At 49.3% G+C, this 18956-nt stretch overlaps 1 long non-coding RNA gene across 1 annotated transcript; it reads left to right on the forward strand.

Annotated features, from left to right (window-relative positions):
* The first annotated feature begins 11307 nt into the window (after positions 1–11307).
* On the forward strand, positions 11308–13536 carry LOC115065505. The gene is made up of 4 exons (XR_003845282.1): positions 11308–11686; positions 11962–12035; positions 12461–12719; positions 12842–13536. It is a non-coding gene; the product is annotated as an uncharacterized LOC115065505 (long non-coding RNA).
* The last annotated feature ends 5420 nt before the right edge of the window (positions 13537–18956 follow it).

The raw sequence follows: 18956 nt of genomic DNA on the forward strand, positions 1-18956 counted from the left end.
TCGCTACACAGAAAAAAAAAAAACCTGTCTCAAAACAAGACAAAACACTTGTGCCTAAACAAGGGTAGGCAGGCCCTGCCACAGACCTGTGTCCTGCCAAGTCTCCCAGGGCCTAATGCAGGAGTGTGGCTGAAGTGAGGTGGAGGAGAGGGGCTTGGTGAGCAAGGGGACTTGTTTTTCTGATGTAAATGGAGAACGTTCACAAGTGCTGCTGGGCACCACTGCCCTCCATGACACTGGAGACAATGGCAGGGCAGGTTATGACCTTACTCAGTTCCCTAGGGCTGGCTTAGCCCAGAAGGGTAAGGTGGGACTGACCAAGCATTTTCTGGTTGACAGTGACCAGGTTTGAGGTTGATGGTCCCTCCATATGTTGGTCCAGGTCCTGTGTGTGTGTATCCTGACCTCTTTTCTTAGAGGAAGGGCATTAAGAGAGGGGTGCTTCCAGAAGAGCTGGCATCTCTTGGTAGAGCTTCTCAGATCCTATTTCCTCACTTGACCATGGGCATCACCAGGTTCTTAGGTGACAAGGCCCAAGGATGGGTAAAAGATCTAAGTGATCTCTCCCCCTAACAGGAGATGACAAAGTAGCTGAGGTCATTCTCCAGACAGAATGTGGGGCTCCCACGGGAGAAGAAAGACTCCTCTTGGCAAGGGAGAGACTGGGGAAGAGGAGGCCGCACACACAGGTCCCTCACGCAGACGTGTGAATTACAAGTATTTCTTCCCACCCTGTGGATGATTGCCTTTTGCACTGCAGACTGGTCCTCCCCAGGAAGCAATGAACCTGAGTACTGCAGCCACCTCCAGTGCCCCAGCTGGAGGCGTAGGGTCAAGGTGCTATCAGGCTGCTCCCTGGAGAGGGATCTCTCCCTCTCCCTCTCTCTCACTCCCTCCCTCCCGTCCTCCACCCCCATGATATTACTAGAACTGCAGCCTCACAGGACCAGGACCACTCTCTGACCTCATCCAGGTTTAACTTCCCTGCTTTGTCTTTCAGACCGTCTCCATAAGTAGCTCTCACTAGCCTTTGAAAGAGAGGCAATCCTCCTGCTCCAGCCTTCCAAGCTCTAGCATGTGGCTTTGTGCTGCCATGCCTGGATCATTTACCTCCAAAACCAGTCACACAGGGTTAGGACCTCATGTGCATTTTGGTAGAGGGACAGGGATCAGTGGCCAGCAGCTAGTGTCCATGTCTTAGTATAGTCAACATGTAGGGAGAAGTGACTCACGGGCTTAGTTAGCACCTTGGACCTGGAGGTTAGATGCCGAGAGGATGAGCTGCCCTTGCTTCTTAGTGCCTTACTGCGGCCCCTGCTGGATGCACGGGCTGCTGGGAGCTGCTGTCCAGCTCTGTTGGACATGAAGAGTCGTCTAATTATCAACCACAGACGCAGTGTGTTCTGCATGGATTTCTTGTTACTTGAGATGTATGCTTGACTTCTCCAGAAACTGCCTCTAAAATTCCCGGGGCCTCAAATCCCACTAGGCTCAGCTAATAGGAAAATGACATTTTAAGGATCATGTTAAATACAACTGAGAATCTTGGCCTTATTAGCTTCCCCTTTTCTTAATTAGCTGCTTTGCAATGCAAAATTGACAATTTTCAAAACCCCTTTGAGCCAGCTTGTTCTTTTATCCTGGTTAGAGGATTAACACTAGTACACTTTGACATGTACTCAAAAGCTATCCACGCCAAGAAGTGATGATTCCACACAATTACCCACAGGGCTGCACAGCCTCAGTGGTCCTTCACGCCACTCGTGTGACTTTACTGTCAGATGCATTCCTAGAAACGTGTGTCACAGGGATGGCTTGGCAGCTAGCATCACTTCGTGTTTCTTCAGAATCTGGAAGTTGAGCAGAGCTGTGTTTCCTGCCTCCCTTGCGGCTAGGGTTCTGAGATGAGCTGGATTTGGCCTAGTGGTACCCTGGCAAACACTTAACCAGCTCTTCAGGAGGAGGAGGAGGAGGGAGAGGAGGAAGAAGGGGAGGAGGAGGAAGACCAGAAGCAGAAGGAAAAAGAAATGGAGAGGAAGCACCTCAATGAGTGTCTCAGCGTGATTTCTGTTGTGTGGATACTTCTGTCAAGGTCTATTAGTTTTCAGGACGCTGCTCAGTGGTATCGGCGCCTGTGGAGCTGGGATTGCCACGAGAACGGAGTCTCACAGGCGTGAGCCCGGCCCCAGCATGTCCTTCATTCTGCAAATCCATTGCCTAGCACTTCCTCTCAGCCAGCCCTCGTCCCTGCTGCTTTTGGCTGTGTCTGCTGGCAAGCAGAGCTGTGAGGTCATTTTTCCTCTGCAGAGCTCCAGGGTCTTTTCCAGGGGTCAGAGGGTGTGTGGAGAGGCAGATCCGGCAGCCTCTTAGCTCTGCTGGCTAACAGGCTCAAGTAGCAGTGCCCAACCACTGGTTCCCAGGTTTTGTCCCCACCATCCGTTTAGTAGGTCGGGCTCCCAGTCACGCTCTCAATGAGACTGTAAGGTCCTCACTTCCTGCCCAAAGTCCTCTGGGACTGAAACTGTAGAGCCTGGCTCTGAAGCCAAAGCGTGGAGATAGAAACTGTAACAGGAAACCACTTTGGATTGGAAGCAGATATACACTGTTCTCAGGCCTGCCCCTAACCCAGCTGGGGAGGAGAGTTAAATGAGTTTGAGACACTTGGGAAAAATCTTTAGCAAACTTGCCTCTTGTAGCTGGTTAAGTTCCCCTGCTCTTGCTGGAGAGGGACACCTGTTTGAATTAAGAAGGACAAAGCTGTGGCCACAATTGTTAGGGTGATAGCCTGGGTCTTGGGAGCTCTAAGAAGGCGGGCTCTGCCACTTTTCCTTGGTAGAGCTGTTAAAGAAAGAAACAAGTAATATGGAAAGGCAGAGGGGGAGGGGCCAGTTAATGCGGGCACTTTAGGGGAAAAGAATGGAGGGAGGTTTGTTACTCCAAACCCATTTTGAGGTCGTGACAATAGGTTTATGCAAGAGGTATGAAAAACTGGTCAAAAAGTGGGCATGTCCACCACTGACCTGCAAGTGTGACAACTTGTCAGGAGTATGAAATCAACCCTAGGAGGGAGTCGCTCCTTCTCTGGCACCAGGCTTCTTTCTGCCTTACCCAAGAAGGAGACTCCTGTGGACCAGCCAGCTCCTTAGGGCCCATTGTCTCAGCCTAAGGGAGTGAAGGACGCATCTCTCTGCCCATGCCAGGACAGTTAGAGAGCCACTTCCAGAGCCTTTTGGGAGTCTGTCTTCTCAGATTCGCAAGGCCCAAGCTGCATATTGTGTGTGTGTGTGTGTGTGTACACATGTGCGTGCATATACCAAGGGAAGTATATTTTCTTGATCCTCTGCAACCTGAGTCACTAACATATGTCATCTAATTTGCATATGCAAATACACTTTGAGGCTGGGGTGACCTAGACAGGACCTGAGGTGTACTGGAACTCTCTGTAGACCAGGCTGGCTTTGAACTCAGAGCTCCACCTGCCTCTGTCTATCTCCCAAGTGCTGGGATTGAGAGCATACACCTCCACTGTGCCCGCTCTTTTGTTTTGTTCTCCACAGAGAACTGCTTCCCAGAGGAGGAGCCTGTTGTCACTTTTGGCTTCTAAGTTGGAGGGAACATCCAGGTTTCTAAGCTGTAAGCAGGCACTTTATGGAGGGCCAGAGTGCTGCAAGTGAGGTGCAGCCTTTGTGAGGCTGACAGCCAGGACTACGGGCAATAGAACAGTCCGGGGCACCCATAAAAAAGGGTCAGTCTGGGTGGGGCCCCTTGAAGTGGTTGTTGAGCCCTGGGACAAAATGCCCAAGGACTTGGAGTCCTTGGACAAGGTCTTCAGCTCTCTGTTGTCATTTATAAAGTGAAACTGGATGTACTTTGCATCCTGGTGGGGAGGGGCAGGATAGAAGAAAGACTAAGACTCCTTGGAGAGAGAACAAGGGAGGCATCTACCTGGGGTAAGGCAGTAAGGAGCACAGCATGCAGTGTGTGGACAATGGTGGCCAGAAGGTGCAGCCCAGTGTTGCTGTAAGCAGCTTGAGCCGCACAATGTCCCCTCTAGAGGCCCTCACTCAGGCAAAGCCAGGTCCTTGACTACTCTGTAGAAAAGAGCTTCAGGAAGAATAAAAGTGGGGCAGTTAGCGAGTTCATTAGGTCAAGATAACAGATAGTGCACAATTCAGGTGCATGGGTAGAGGAAGGTGATATGGCTGATGGCTTCCTAAGAGTGAGGGCTGCCCGTAGGAATCTTCACAGTGGCTGTATACGATCCTGTGGTTCTCTGGGTTACATTGTTCAAAGATGTAATTTACACCAAGGTTGAAAGATTAAGCCAAATTTGAAATGTAAGAAATAAGAGGACTGGGCAGGGGGCTCAATTGGCACCATGCAAAACTCTCAGCATGAGAATTTCAGTTTCATCCCCAGCCCTGACATAAAAAAACCAGGTATAGTGGTGTGTGCTCATCATCCAAGAAAGACTGGCAGAGCCCTGGGGCTCACTGACCACCGAGCTAGCTTCCTTTATGAGTAAGCTAGTAGCTTTCACTCAAGAGCCCCAGCTCTCAGTGAGAGACTGTCTCAGAAAGCCAGGTGGATGGCTCCTGAGGAACACCACCAGAGGCTGGCCCTTGTCTCCACATGCAGACACCTATGTGTAACACAAATGCCACGTTTGTCTTTAGTTCTGTGTGTGTGTACTACACACACACACACACACACACACTCTCCACACATATACGTGTGCGTGTGCGCGTGTGCAGTTTGAAGCCTGCTGTTTGTGTTTAGGGCTGAGATGGTTAAACTCTAGGTCTCAAGCATTTTGGCCCTAAGCAAAAATCTTTTATTTGTTATTTTTCATATCCTGGCTGAGATGTCTTTAAGAAAGCACATATTAAGCCGGGCAGTGGTGGCGCACGCCTTTAATCCCAGCACTCGGGAGACAGAGGCAGACGGATTTCTGAGTTCGAGGCCAGGCTGGTCTAAAGAGTGAGTTCCAGGACAGACAGGGCTACACAGAGAAACCCTGTCTGGAAAAACAAAACAGTAACAACAAAACATAAACAGAAACAAAAACAACAACAAAAAAAGGAAACACATATTACAGCGTAAGCAATTTCAGCTTTATCGGTTGCATCAAAGTTTCTTGACCCCGAGAGCCACAGACTAAACCCGAGTGTGAACTAGACTCCAAGGAGAGGTGCTTCTTTCTTACCCCACGCCTTTTCATTTTTTTTTTCTGCTTCCAAGCATCTGGCGAAGCTGGACTACTGCTTTTGATTACCAGGCGGGACCACAGACTCCTCCCAAAGAGAACGTTTCATTGGTCTAAGTTCTTAACAATGGCTGGGGCTACTGTGACTTACAGGCCACAAAGCAACAGGCTTTTATTTCTCATCCTGGAATTAATTTGCTTTCTCCTACATGAACTTTAATTTGGAGAGCTGTTGCGTATACAGCTAGTCCAGAGATGTGCCTTTTCAATGCCAGCTGTGAGCGTTTGGAGAGGACTTGGGACACGATCAGCCCCCAGCTTTGGGGGATGTATGTGCTCTTTCCTGTATTTCAACAGTGGGCTTGGAAGGAATGCAGAATCAGTGAGTCACTTCAGTTCAGTCCTTCTGTGAGACCGCTGACTCTTTGGGTTAAAGTTTAAGAGGATTCAGGAGTACAAAATGCAAGGTTTGCACATTTTAATCCAAGTGAGAAATATTCCACTAAATTAGAACAGTGCCTTTAAAAATGATCGTGTTATTTTAAAATACTGTTACCCAACTGAAACACATTCTTTTTAACTTGAAACTAAGGAGTAAGTCAAGGGAATTAAATATTACAGGAAACACAGCAGTTGCCCGAGCTCTGTCTTTTATATAGCTTTTGGCTTTCTGGTGAATTCATATTCCCACAATGTTATCATTGCAAGATCCAGTGGGTTTCTTTTTGAAATCCGTGTACAAGATTGCACAAATATCGCCAGCGTCTAGTTCTAGATCATTTTTATTACCTGAAAAAATAAATTTCATCTGATCAGCAGTTGCTCCTCCTCTCAACACATCTCTTCAAGACAAACACTAACCTTTGCCTCCATGTTTGCTGTCTCTGTGGCTGTCGGTGTCTGACTTCTTTCAGCTAACATCGTGTTTCCCAGATTCATCCACAGTGCGGCACGTCAGAATTTTCCCTCATGCCTCCATGATATTCCACCATACGGGTTTAGCCATTCTTCTGCTAACAGGCATTTGGGTTACTGCTGGCTTTGCCTACTATGAATGACACAGCTGTGAAGATTCGTGTGCCTGATTCTGTGCAAGCCGACTCTGACGGTGCTTAGCTTTCATTGTCCAAGTAACACAACCTACAATCTGGGAGGAGAGTCTCACTGAGAGATTGTCTCCATTTGATTGGCCCATGGGCATAGGCTGTTGAGGATTGTCTTAATTGTGTTAACCAGCGCGGGAGAACTTAGCCCACTGTGGGCAGCACTTCTCTGGGCAGAAGATCTTGAACTATGGAGGGGAGCAGCAGAGCATCTTAATTAATATTAATTAATTAATTAATCTTTGGATAGAGCCGCTCTGTGTAGTCTTGGCTTGTTTTGAACACTCTATGTAGACTAGGCTAGCCTTGAACTCTTGGAAATCAACTTTCCTCTATTTCCTGATTGCTGGGATTAAAGACATGCGCCAACCATGCCTGACAAAGGAGGTTTGTTTGTTTGTTTTTAAAGATTAATTTACTTACTATGCATTTGTGTGTTTGTGTGCATAAGTTTATGTGCACCATGTGTACACAGGAGCCAGAAGAGGCCAGAAGAGCACGTTAGATTCTTTGGAACTGTGGCTATTTATAGGCTGTTGTGAGTCATCGTGTGGGTGCTAGAAGTTTAGCCCAGACCTTCTGCAAAAACAGCAAGTACTCTTAACCTCTGAGCCATCTCTCCAGCCCATTGTTATCTTTAGTTCATTTCAATTTTAACATATCCGTGTATATTTCCTAAGAATGAGATGATTTTTCTAGAGAGTCGTGCATGGTTGTATAGTAAGAGTTTCAAGTGAACGCAATAGCAATTGTGACCCGAACGAACTGAGGGCCTAAGGCATAGATCCTGACTCCTGATCCAACACTCTGACAAAAGCAACCTAAAGGAGAAAGGGCCATCATGTGGGGGCATCCCGTCCTGGCAGCGGCTTGGGCATCTGGTTATGATGAGTCCACAGTCGCCAAAGCAGAGACCAGTGATTGTTCATGCTCAGCTCGCTGGCTTCCTCCTTTTCTTACAGTCTAGGACTCAACCCCAGGGCATGGGGTCACCTTGCTTTCGGGTCTGTCTTCCCACCTCAACCCAATCAAGGCACGCCCAGCAGCTAACTCTTGGCTGTGAATATGAAGTGACTAATCGTTGTAGATCGCTGCCCTGACTTGCCTGTGATGAGAGATCGTAACCTGGAATTGTGTGCTAAAAATCTTTCTTCTTGAAGATAATCTTTGTCGGGGTGTTTTGTCACAGCACCGAAAATGAAACCAGGACAGTAGACTCATACAAATAACCCCTCACAGGTGTGCCTGAAGGCTCAGCTCTGCTGTGGTAAATATTTAATACTAATTGCAAGTTTCTACCCTGCCTTGGATCATTTAGTTCTCTTTATATTTATGACAAGTCTTTAAAGCATTAGAACTGCGCTGGTATCTCTCCCATTAGCTATTAGTGTCTACTTCCTTATCAAGAACTCTGAGTCATAACTTGTCATGTTCTGCCTGGGCTGCTCTTACTCAAATTGGCCAACCCTCATGGCCATGTTTTCATGACTCACCTACCCCATGGCTTCTTCTCTCTCCACCTTCTCTCTCTGTTCTCATGGTCTCTGCATCCAACCCCTAACCCTGAAACCAAACCCCTGCCTACCACTCTTCTGCCCAGCTCTAGGCCATAGACATCTTTATTCAACCAATAGTTTTACATTAAGGAGCAAGGTTTGTGAAAGGGCTTATGTGCTTTGGCATAGAAGCTCGCCATATGTCATTTTTAATAGAAATTAGAATACTGAGGCGACCTACTTTCCATCACTCCAGTCTGCTCACGGCATCTCTAGATATGGAGGGGACAGAATAAGAACTGTCTGCAGTAGTGACATCTGGGTTAGGGGGTCTCTGGAACACCACACACCCCTGAGTGTCACAATACTACCCACTTCTGCCTAAAGTGAATGCGCCCTCAGTAACATCAGCCAGTTTTCACCCCAAGAACCCCTTAGTGACCTCAGCTATGCACCTGCTGGCAACCCTTCCCCTCAGGCTGCTCAGACCTAGCTATAGGCTGCAACAGGTTAGCTCTCGGATGTGCAGAACCTCGGGTTCTAGTGGGACCTAAGAGGTCCAAGAGGTCAATGCTGAGAGCCTAGGACTTGCCCAGGAGCTGCTCGGGACTCCATGGGACGTGTGCTCCAAGCCATGGTGTTTATAGAAGTGTAGATGCACTTCAGGCACAGGCAGCTCAGCTTTGTGAGGCTCAGTATGCTACAGTTTGGATCTGAAATGTCCCCAGAGATCCCCATGTTACAGGGCTGACTGCTGGCTTGTGACACTTTGAGGGGGGTGGCAGAACCCTTGAGAGGTGAAGTAGAGGAAGTGAGGTCACTGGTAGGGGGATGGTTCTTCCTCTTCTGCTGTCTGGCTGCTGTGATACATGTAAACTTTCTCCCTTGCATGCTCCTGACATGGAGTGTGCTAGCTACCACGGGCCCTTAGCAACAGGACCAATGGCCACAATCCAAAACTTATCCAAGTATGAGCCTAAGGGAATTTTTCCCCTCTGTTTTTTTTTTAATTATTACAAATTACATTTATTTATATTGTGTGTATGGTGGGGGTGCAGATGATATGGTGCATGTGTGGAGGTCACAAGAGAGCCTGCAGGAGTTGGTTCTCTGCTTCCACCATGTGCGTCCTGAGGGATGAACTAAGCTCATCAGGCTTGATAGCAAGCACCTATATCCGCTTAGCTATCTTGCCTTAGTTTTCTCAGGTATTTCCTCACAGCGACAGAAAGCTAATCTTGTAAGTATGCTTTTAAAAACAGTAGGAGACTAGTAAAACAACGTTACTGGTGCTAACACGCATGTTTGGCATGGGTAGTAGCATTAGTCAGGGTTCTGTGGAGGGAAAAACCCCAATAGAATGAATATTTAATACCAAAGAGGATTTATGATGTTAACTTACACAATAGACTCTGGATAATCCCACAATGGCTGTCTTCCTGCTGAGAACCCATAGCTTCTCATTCCACAAAGCTGGATGTTTCAACAGCCCCCAACTGTTGCTGAATGCCTGGAGGATTCCTGGAGCATCATCACCCAACTTCAGTCCATGTTGGAAAGCGCAGTGAAGAGCAGTTCTGATATCAGTGAAGAGCGGCGGCCGCAGAGGCAGAAATGGAGTAAATGCACACACCAGCAAGAAAGAAAGTGGGCAGGCAAAAGTAGCTCTGCTCGTTCTGACTTTGTAATCGCGGAAACGCCACTGGGCAGTGCCACCCACTCAGCAGGAGAGGCTTCTCACCCAGTTAATTCTTCCTAGAAATGCCTTCACAGAGCCACCCAGAGGGTCCTAGTTGATTCCAGATCCTATCGAGTGAGCTGTCAGTCACGATCAACCATCACAAAGGCTAACAAGTAGATAACATTCTAAGCCACACAGCACAGCTGAAAGATTAATACCTTCGTAGTGTAGTCAGGGCTGACTCTACAGGTTCCCCAAGGTGACAGGAGCCTGGAGGGTAGAACTGACTTCAATTCCACCTGGAAGGTCTGCGAGACTCTGGGTCCTGCTCCATCTGAGAGCCAGTCACCACAAAGTCTTTGGCGAGTCCCCCGTGATCACTCCGGGTGGGGAGGGGAGTGGGTTTGGTAGCTGGAAGCTCCCTTGACACATGGTGAGGGAGTCCATTCTGCAGGGGCCAGCTCAGCTGTTGTCCTAAATCCCCCTTCTCCCTGTCTGCAGTTATTCTTCCTGCTTCTTCACCCCCACCAATATCTCTCTCTCTCTCTCTCTCTCTCTCTCTCTCTCTCTCTCTCTCTCTCTCTCTCTCTCTCTCTCTCTCTCTCTCTCTCTCCTCTCTCTCTTCATTTCCTGTTTCTTTTCCGTCTGCCTGCCGTTCATCTCTCAGGCTCTGAGAAGCGGGACCTTCAGTCCCTCCACTGCCTGGTCTCCGATGATCGAAGTTGCGTTTGGAAGTTCCGGAGTATGCCGGGTAGGGACTCTCTCCCACCCAGGCTTCCATCCCAGCGGAAGCACAGATGCCTGTGTCTTCTGCCTTCAGAGGTGGGGATTACCGGTGTTGGTGCCTCGGGAGGGCCTGCACAGCTTGAGCAAGCCAAAGCCGCCACAGCAGCAGGGCTCTTCTTGCAGGTCCACCACATTATCCCGGGGGGGGGGGGCATTATTTTTGCAGAAGTGATGTCTTCCTTGGTCTCCTTTCTATCTGCTTGGTATTTTTCTCAAGACCCTGGGAACAAGGGTACCCATGTACATCAGGGTTTGTTTGTCCTCTGAGTGGTCCAAGGCCCAGCCCTTTTAATGTTGGGGTTGCCAAGGGTGCGAGAGTGTCACCGTCGGGGCCAGCTGAGGGTGAAGGCATGCATCTGAGGCGGCGGGTGCGGCCTGGCTCGGCTGCAGCAACGTGGTGTTTAAACATTTATTTTTAGTGGCCGCTGGTTAAAGAGCAGCCTTCATTTTGGTGGGAGCAATCTTGAAAAGTAAAAATAAATCAGGTCTTTTTGCCTTGTCACTCATTAGACCAGAGCCCGTTGGGTGGACTCTGGACCCAGCACCCCACCTTTCTAGGCTAAGGGCTGTGTCAGCAGATGAAGGAGCTGTGGTGAAGGCAGGTACAGGGTGCCACAGCTATTTCCCAGGTTTCGGGGGGCAGCTCAGGCTTGGAGATGGGTTGCATTAGCCAGCTCCAGCCTCGGCTGGCCCTGGGCAGAGGAATGATTGTTCCCCTTTGCTCTTGTGTTGGAGGGTGTGGCTTGGGTGGCTGGAGCTTGGATAGCCCTGGTAGGTCTTAGGGGGCACTTCCCCGAGGTCCTCAGTGGGACTTTCCGTCCACTTGCTGCTGAACTGGCTGACATTCCTGCTGGGGAGAGCATTGATAGGCCAAGGTTGTACTCCTCAGAGGATGAGGGTAAAGGCTGGGCTGCTCCAGCCTTGGGGTGCCTGGGGGAGAGAGGCCACTGCTGCTACTGAGTTGCCCTGGGCCACACCAACATCCTCTGAGTCACTGCTGCTGCCTGTCCACACCTTTTCAGGTGTGAAAACGAACTGAGAGGAGCCAGTCCCTGTCCCCAGCCTAGAGCTGGGGAGGGAATGTGGCTCAAACCCAGAGCTTGCTTTTCTATTCTCCACAGCCCCCGTCCTTGTACAAGGTGTAGGGGAGGGAGCTGGTTCTTCGTCATCTCTTCTGCCATATGAAGATGCCAGCCACATGGGTCTGTCTTCCCTGGAGGAACAGCCACCAGACACCATTTCAGAAGTGGATACTAGGCCCTTGCCAGACACTGAGCAACCTTGATCTTACATGGCTCATCCCCAGAACTGTGAGGAAATAGGTTTCTCTGTATTAAATTACCTGGGTTAAAGTATTTTAGACCCATCTGAACAATCAGACATCCTCTCTGGGAAGCTATTTCCTGTCTGTAAAGTAAGTCCATGAGGTAACATGTATCCTTTATATTCGATTCGTGTGTGTGTGTGTGTGTGTGTGTGTGTGTATGTGTGTATGTGTGTATATGTGTGTGTTGTATGTGTATGTGTGTGTGTGTGTGTGTATGTGTGTGTGTGTGTGTGTGTGTGTGTATGTGTGTGTGTGTGTGTCCTGGATCAAACCACACCTGAGCACCTCAGTTATATGACCCCCTGAGCTCTACTATATCCTTCCCTTTCTCTCTCTCTATGTATTATTATGTGTATATACAGATACAGACTGTCTTATCAGCAAGCCTGAACAGTAGCAGCATTAAGGATCGCGGTAACTGCAAGCTCTTCCCCAGGTATGGAGGCAATGAGGATCTGCTTCTCTAACAGGGCGAACTAAGTGAAAAAGTGGGGATGAAGCTGAGGCTGAATAACTACAGTTGCCTCTGTTGGTCCTTTGTCTCCTGAGGACAGTGGGAAACAACAGCTCCTTAGTCCTGCATATTGGGGAAAGGGGGGTCAGGGGAGGGGGAGCTACAGGTCTCAGTCAGTCACTTCCTCTGGGTCTTATTGCTCGCTGTGGATGCCCCCACAGAGCTACAGCTATATGAAAGCCCTTTGCATAAGCCACAGGCAGGGCCAAATCCAGGTGGAGTCTCGGGTTTACCTTGGCAGCTTGGTTGTAGACGATGTATGGATTGTCGTAAAGGAGATGTAGGCTATCTGTGCCCAGACCCTTGCTGCAAGCAGTGCTAGCAACTGACAGTCTTCGATCCCTCAGAGCTCTGATCCTCCAGAATGGCCGAAGCATTTACTCCCCCCACCCCCCACCCACGAAAGATCTGCCTCCAGGGCCTGTGGACTGGGCGGATGCAGAACCTTTACCTGGCCAAGCTGTGGAAACACGGGGGCTGTTCTTCAGCATGGCTGCTGAGCTGGTCCAACTATCTTTTGAAAGTCTCTGCTGTGAGGGAGATCCGTGATGGAGCCAAGGCAGCCAGAGGCCCTGGACTGAGCCACACCTGAAGCTTTCAACTCAGGTATCCAGTTACATCAACCTTTAAGCCCCTACTGGCTGGTTTGCTCTTGATTCAATGATCATGCCCTATGGTACAAGAGCAAAGCTCCTTACCTCTTTCAGTGTCTGGTACCCCCCATTCAGGGCCTGAGCCGGGCTAAGGACGAGGAGCACACAGCTTGTGAACCTTTATCCACCTGCACGCTGCCGGTTTGCCAAGCCCTGGGTCAGGTGCTGGAGACCAAGGATGGGTGACACCTTCGATTACACATGTCATCTGTGGGGCAGATCTGAGGCAAAGCCATGGTCCCCTGTGTTGATCGTTGTGGGAGAAACTGCAGTGCTTTCCAGAGGAGGTGAATGAAGTTTTTCAGAGCCCCAAACCTCCTGACAGAGCCTATGTGGCTGATGGGTACCAGTGTGTAGAAATAATACCAAAAGCAGAACTCTGTACTAAAATCTCCCGGCTGCTGTGGGGGCCCCAGGCCAGTCCTTCTGCCTGGAGCGCTGGCAAGAAGAGGCTTGGAGGGGGGGACACAGGAAGACACTTGTGGCTGAGAGCACCAGGAGAAAGGAGGGGACAGAAGCCATTTCTTTCCAGCCCCAGTTGTAAAGAAATGGCTTTCTTCTTGTCTGAGTGCCGCTTGCTTCCCACGACTGGGAAAGGGACAGATTCGTGCTGTGTTTTACTGATGCCTTGCCTGGGCCAAGCGGGACCTGAGCAGGCTGATGTGCCCACAGCTGGCCTGGCCGTACCCATACTACAACCGCTGTCTTGTTGGCCCTGCCTGGGCCCCAGCCTCCGCATCCAGCCAGAGAAACTTGGCTGCGCTGCAGTTTTCAAAATAAAGTGGTTTTCATTTCATAGTCACAAGAGGTTACAAAATAGAACCGGGCCGGTGCTTCTCATATTATTTATGCAATACTCACCCCCTTTCCCGTCCCCAAGGCGAATCACAAAGGGGTCTTTGTTCTCGATAAGTTCAAAGTCAGCTCCTCCAAGGGGAAACTTGTGCAGGGATCGCAAGCAGGAGGCTGGGTTTTACAACGCCTGGCTGTCAGAGCAGAAATATGGTCCGCAGCAGGGTTCCTGCAGGCCTCTGGCTTCAGGAGCCAGGTCTCTGTATTTCCAGCGTGAACTGGGTGGATGGGGCACTGGGTTGGGGCAGAAGGGAGCCGGCCACTCACTTCAGTGTGCTAGGGCCCCAATGCACCCTGTCCTTGAGGCTGCTTGTTTTTCCCATCTGTAGAGCAAAGTTTTTATTTACTGGTCTCAGTCAAAGGAGTGTGTGCATGGCTTCAGAATGGCTCTTATAGGAAGGAGAGGGGCCTGTACTCCAGGCCCCAGATTGCTCTTTTAAATGTCTGATAGTTTAAATAGCTAGGTTATTGGTTTAAGGAAAAAAGATGTTTTAAGTAAGCCAAGTCTGGTGATCTAGGCTTGTAATCATAGCTACATCGGTGGGAGGCAGAGTTAGTTATAAGACCAGCCTTGGTGAGGACACCATACAGAGTGAGCTCCAGGTCAGTCTTGGAAACTTAGCAAGATCATGTCTCAAAAGAAACAATTTCTGGAAAGGGTTTGATACATCACTAAGTGGTAGAAAAGTTTGTCTAGCTGGTGCAAGGCCCTGGGTTCAATCCCCAGGCCTGCCAAACAAACCAACAAACCAACCAACCAACCAACCAACCAACCAGCTTAATCAAAAGCTTGCTAAGGCCTAGATGCTGACCTCTGTGTGACCCCAGGCCCTAGAGGATTGCAAGAGTCTGGGACTCAGTCAAAGCTACAGGATCCTGTGCAGCCTTGAGCAGGGTAGCCAGCCTTCCCCAGGCTAGACTGTCCCTCTGGAAAGTAGAGTCCCGATGAGAGTACAGGCCCAGCCGAGGCTCCACAGTGCATAGGGCCTCAGAAGCCACCCCACCCTGGGCACCTACTGCTTGTTGGAGCCAACGTTGCTAAGCACTGTCATTGAGAGACTCAGCCTTTCGAGCCCTGGGCTGGGTGTTCTACCTCAGACACTGCAGTGGATGCATGCTCCCAGCATCCTGATGAAATGCCTCCAAGTTCAGCAGAGTGGCCTCCTCTCTCTGCAGTGACCTCAAGGCAGCGAATACATAACTACATAGCGTGCTTGACCACACAGCCCTTGATCCCATGCTCGAGTGGAAGCATCCATTTTGGAGCCTCAGTTCTGAAGGGACCCTGAATCTGGTCCCTTCTTGCTCTGTTCCTGGAGACCTGAATGGCTGTATCTTAGTCAGGGCTTCTATTCCTGGACAAAACATCATGACCAAGAAGCAAGTTGGGGAGGAAAGGGTTTATTCATCTTACACTTCCATACTGCTGTTCATCACTAAGGAAGTCAGGACTGGAACTCAAGCAGGTCAGGAAGCAGGAGCTGATGCAGAGGCCATGGAGGGATGTTACTTACTGGCTTGCTTCCCCTGGCTTGCTCATCTTGCTCTCTTATAGAACCAAGACTACCAGCCCAGAGATGGCACCACTCACAAGGGGCCCCCCCTGCTTGATCACTAATTGAGAAAATACCACACAGCTGGATCTCATGGAGGCACTTCCCCAACTGAAGCTCCTTTCTCTGAGATAACTTCAACCTGTGTCAAGTTGACACACAAAACCAGCCAGTACAGGCTGTGTAGATCCTGGGCCCATGCTACTGAGTTTTCACCGTAGCCCCATGCTAGACAGCTTGGGCACTTAGGGTGGGGCAGGAAAGTGGTACCTCCCAACCACCTGCCCTATGGTTATTCTTGGAATATTATTGGTTCTCTGCTTCATTGGGAGCAAAGGAGATGCTAAGATGCTTAGCTCAGGAAATCCTTTCACCAGAGCAAAGAAAGCAGGAAGATTTGTGACTTTGAATGTGCTATAGCATAGAAATAAGCAAAATCAGGACAGTCTTGTCTTTGCCCCAGGAACGGATGCTTGCCCTTGGAAGGGCAATCCTCATGCTCTGCCCTCTGGGTCCCTATGCAGAGTGCTCTCTGGACTGGGTTTTCAGGGCCAACAAACTGGTCTGGGTCGGAGCAGGGCACTGGCTGCCACCATCCCTGAATACCCCAGCTTCAATTCAAGGGAAGATGTGTCAGACATGGAAGAGAGCTCTACTGGCTTGTATTATATCAAATAGACACAAGGTATAGTTATCTAAGAGGAGGGAACCTCAATTGAGGAACAGCCTCCATAAGATCTGGCTGAAGGCAAGATTGTGGGGCATTTTCTTAATTAGTAATTGAAAGGGAAGGGTCCAGCCCATTGTGGGTAATACTACCCTGGGCTGGTGGTCCTGAGGTCTATAAGAAAGCAGGCTAAGTAAGCCATGAGGAGCAAGCCAGTAAGCAGCATCCCTCCATGGCCCCTCTTTCAGAGGGAATAGGGCTACCAAAAAAGTAGCTTTTCATCAACAAAGAGAGAGTCAGCTGTTAGAGGAAGACTGGCAGCCTATGCTCCTCTTTGGGGGAAGCCAGAGATGAGTTTGTGCATCTCCAGAGTGATTCTGGGACAAGGCAGAGGACCAAGAGTGGAGCTGAAGGAGACATTAGAAGTTCAGAGCTTTCCTCCAGCCCTCCAAAGAGGCACAGCTCTACCTGGTAGATGTGGAGCATGTGGAGGAATGGGAGAGGGGGAGGGGAAGGAGGAAGGGGAGAGGAGGAGGGGAAGGAGGAAAGGGGAAAGGGGAAGGGGGAAGGAGGAAGGAGGAAGGAGAAAGGGGAGGACTGACTCAGAGAGAGCAGGCAGAGTCTGAAAGCTTCCTCCAGACCTGGAGCCAGTCAGTACTCCTTATCTTTCCAGATTGATCCCAGTGTCCTGCAGAGCAGAAGCCAGGTCCAGATGCGGGTTTCTGGTAAGGCCTCTCCTCTCCACAGACTTCTCAGAAATGGCCTTTCCTGGGGCTAACTAGACTGAGGGCAAATTCTGGGGACAAGTGGTTTGTCTCTTGTCACCACTACAGCGATAAGCATCTGTTTAGGGCTGGAACATTTGGGGCCCCTGAAGATATTTGTCACAGTCAGAGGTCATGCTATAAAAAGTGCCTCTCAGGGGTGGGGCCCCTGCTGGTGCTATTTTACGTGGAAACAGCTATTTTTGTACCATTGGCTTCTGTGTTACTAGAAAGGCCATTGTGGAAATGTGGTTCCTGTGACCTCAGTCTGCTCATCTCAGCTGTCATGCTTAGATGCTGCAGGCTACCTAGGCCCACCCATCCAATGTGGTCCCTTATAATGCAAGGACAGAGCCTGACTTGGCCCATTTCATACAAAGGGAAACTGAGACCCCCAAATTATGCCAAGGTTAAGACCTGGGCTATGAGCCAGGCCACACATGCTGCCTCCAAGCCTAGGTACTTCAGTGTGGCCTTGTGTGAAGGGCAGTCACTCACAACATTGCATCACAGGGAGCGGGGAGCCTGCTGAACATCGAGCATCTATCGTCCATATTGCTTTGCTCAGTCTGCATACCATGTCTGCATGCTAGGTGTGATGGTTCATTTCTATAGTCATCTGTGCAGAGACACACCTCTAGGAGGGTCTGTAGAGTGGGTGAGTGGGTGGCACTTTCCAGGGTGTGACACTAGCTCTAAACACAGCCAAGGAAAAGACAGTGCTGTCTGGCTGTCACAGTCCCTTTTTTTTAAAGGAGATAGAGCTATTTACTCTTATTTAAACATTATACCAACTGCATTGTACCCCAAGAATATTTACAACATTTATGGTCATATATATTCATTAAACAGTACTTTTAAATTTTCTTTCTTTATTCACTTTACATCCTTATTGTGCCCCTTCTTCCCCTCCTCCCATGCCTCCTAGTACCCTTACAAGTCCCTCCTCCCCACTACCCCCTCCCCTTCTCCTCACCCTGAGACATCCAGTCACAGTAGGCCTAACTAAGTGCATCCTCTCCCACTGAGGCCCAACCAGGCAGTCCAGTTAGGGTAAAGAAACAACAGAGTCAGAGTCAGCCTCCACTCCAATTGTTAATGGATCCACATGAAGAACAAGCAGCACATCAGTTATATATAAATGTATAGAGGGCCTAGGTCCAGCCCCTGCAGGCGCTTCAGTTGGTAGTTCAGTCTCTGTGAGCCCCCATGGGCCCAGGTGAGTTGACTCTATATATCTTCTTGTAGTATCCTTGACCTCTCCAGCTTTCTCAGTTCTATCCCTTACTCTTGCACAAGACTCCCTGAAATATGCCTGACATTTGGCGATGGGTCTCTGCATCTGTTTCCATCAACTGCTGAAGCCTCTCAGGAGACAGTTATGCAAGGCTCCTGTCTGAAATCATAGCAGAGTACCGTTAATAGTGTCAGGGACTGGCTTCCTCACATGGGATGGGTCTCAAGTTGGGCCAGCCATTGGTTGGCTGGTCCCTCAATCTCTACTCCGTCTTTATCCCTGTATAGGCAGGACAGATTACGGGTTGATTGTTTTGTGGGTGAGTTTATGTCCCTCTCCCTCCACTGAAATTCCCACTTAGCTACAAGGATTGGCTACTTTAGTCTCCATATACTCCACTGGTAGAAGTCCCAGCTAGGGTCACCCTATAAACTCCCCTGAACCTTCCCTATCCCAGGTCTCCAGCTACTCCCAGAGATGTTCCTCATTGATTGCAGTTCTCACTCTCAGCACTTTCCCACATCCCCTCTCCCCACACCTGATCCTCATTCCCCATTCCCCTCCCCTCCTCACCCAGTCTCCCACCCTTTCCCTCCCTCCATCTACCTCCAATGACTATTTTTCTTCCCCTTCTGAGTAAGATTCAAGCATCCTCTCTTGGACCCTCCTTATTACTTAGTTTCTTTGGGTCTGTGGATTGTAGCATGGTAATCCTGTACTTTATGGCTGATGCCCACTTCTGAGTACATGCCAGTGTGTCTTTCTGGGTTTGGGTTACCTCACTCAGACTGATATTCTCAAGTTCCATCTAATTGCCTGCAAATTTCATGATGCCTTTTTTTCAAAAAAAAAAAAAAATAACTGCATAGGATTCCACTGTGAGGATGTACCACATTTTGAGGGACATCTTGTTTGTTTCCAGTTTCTGGCTATTATGAATAAAGCTGCTATGAACATAGTTGAACACATGTCCTTATGGTATGGTGGAGCATCTTTTGGGTATATGCCCAGGAGTGGTATAGCTAGGTCTTAAGATAGAACTTTTCCCAATTTTCTGAGAAACCACTAAATTGATTTCCAAAGTGATTGCACAAGTTGGTCCCCCTGCCCCCAGCAA

This window comes from Mus pahari, chromosome 1 (genome assembly GCF_900095145.1).
Source record: "Mus pahari chromosome 1, PAHARI_EIJ_v1.1, whole genome shotgun sequence".
Classification (NCBI taxonomy): Eukaryota; Metazoa; Chordata; class Mammalia; order Rodentia; family Muridae; genus Mus; species Mus pahari.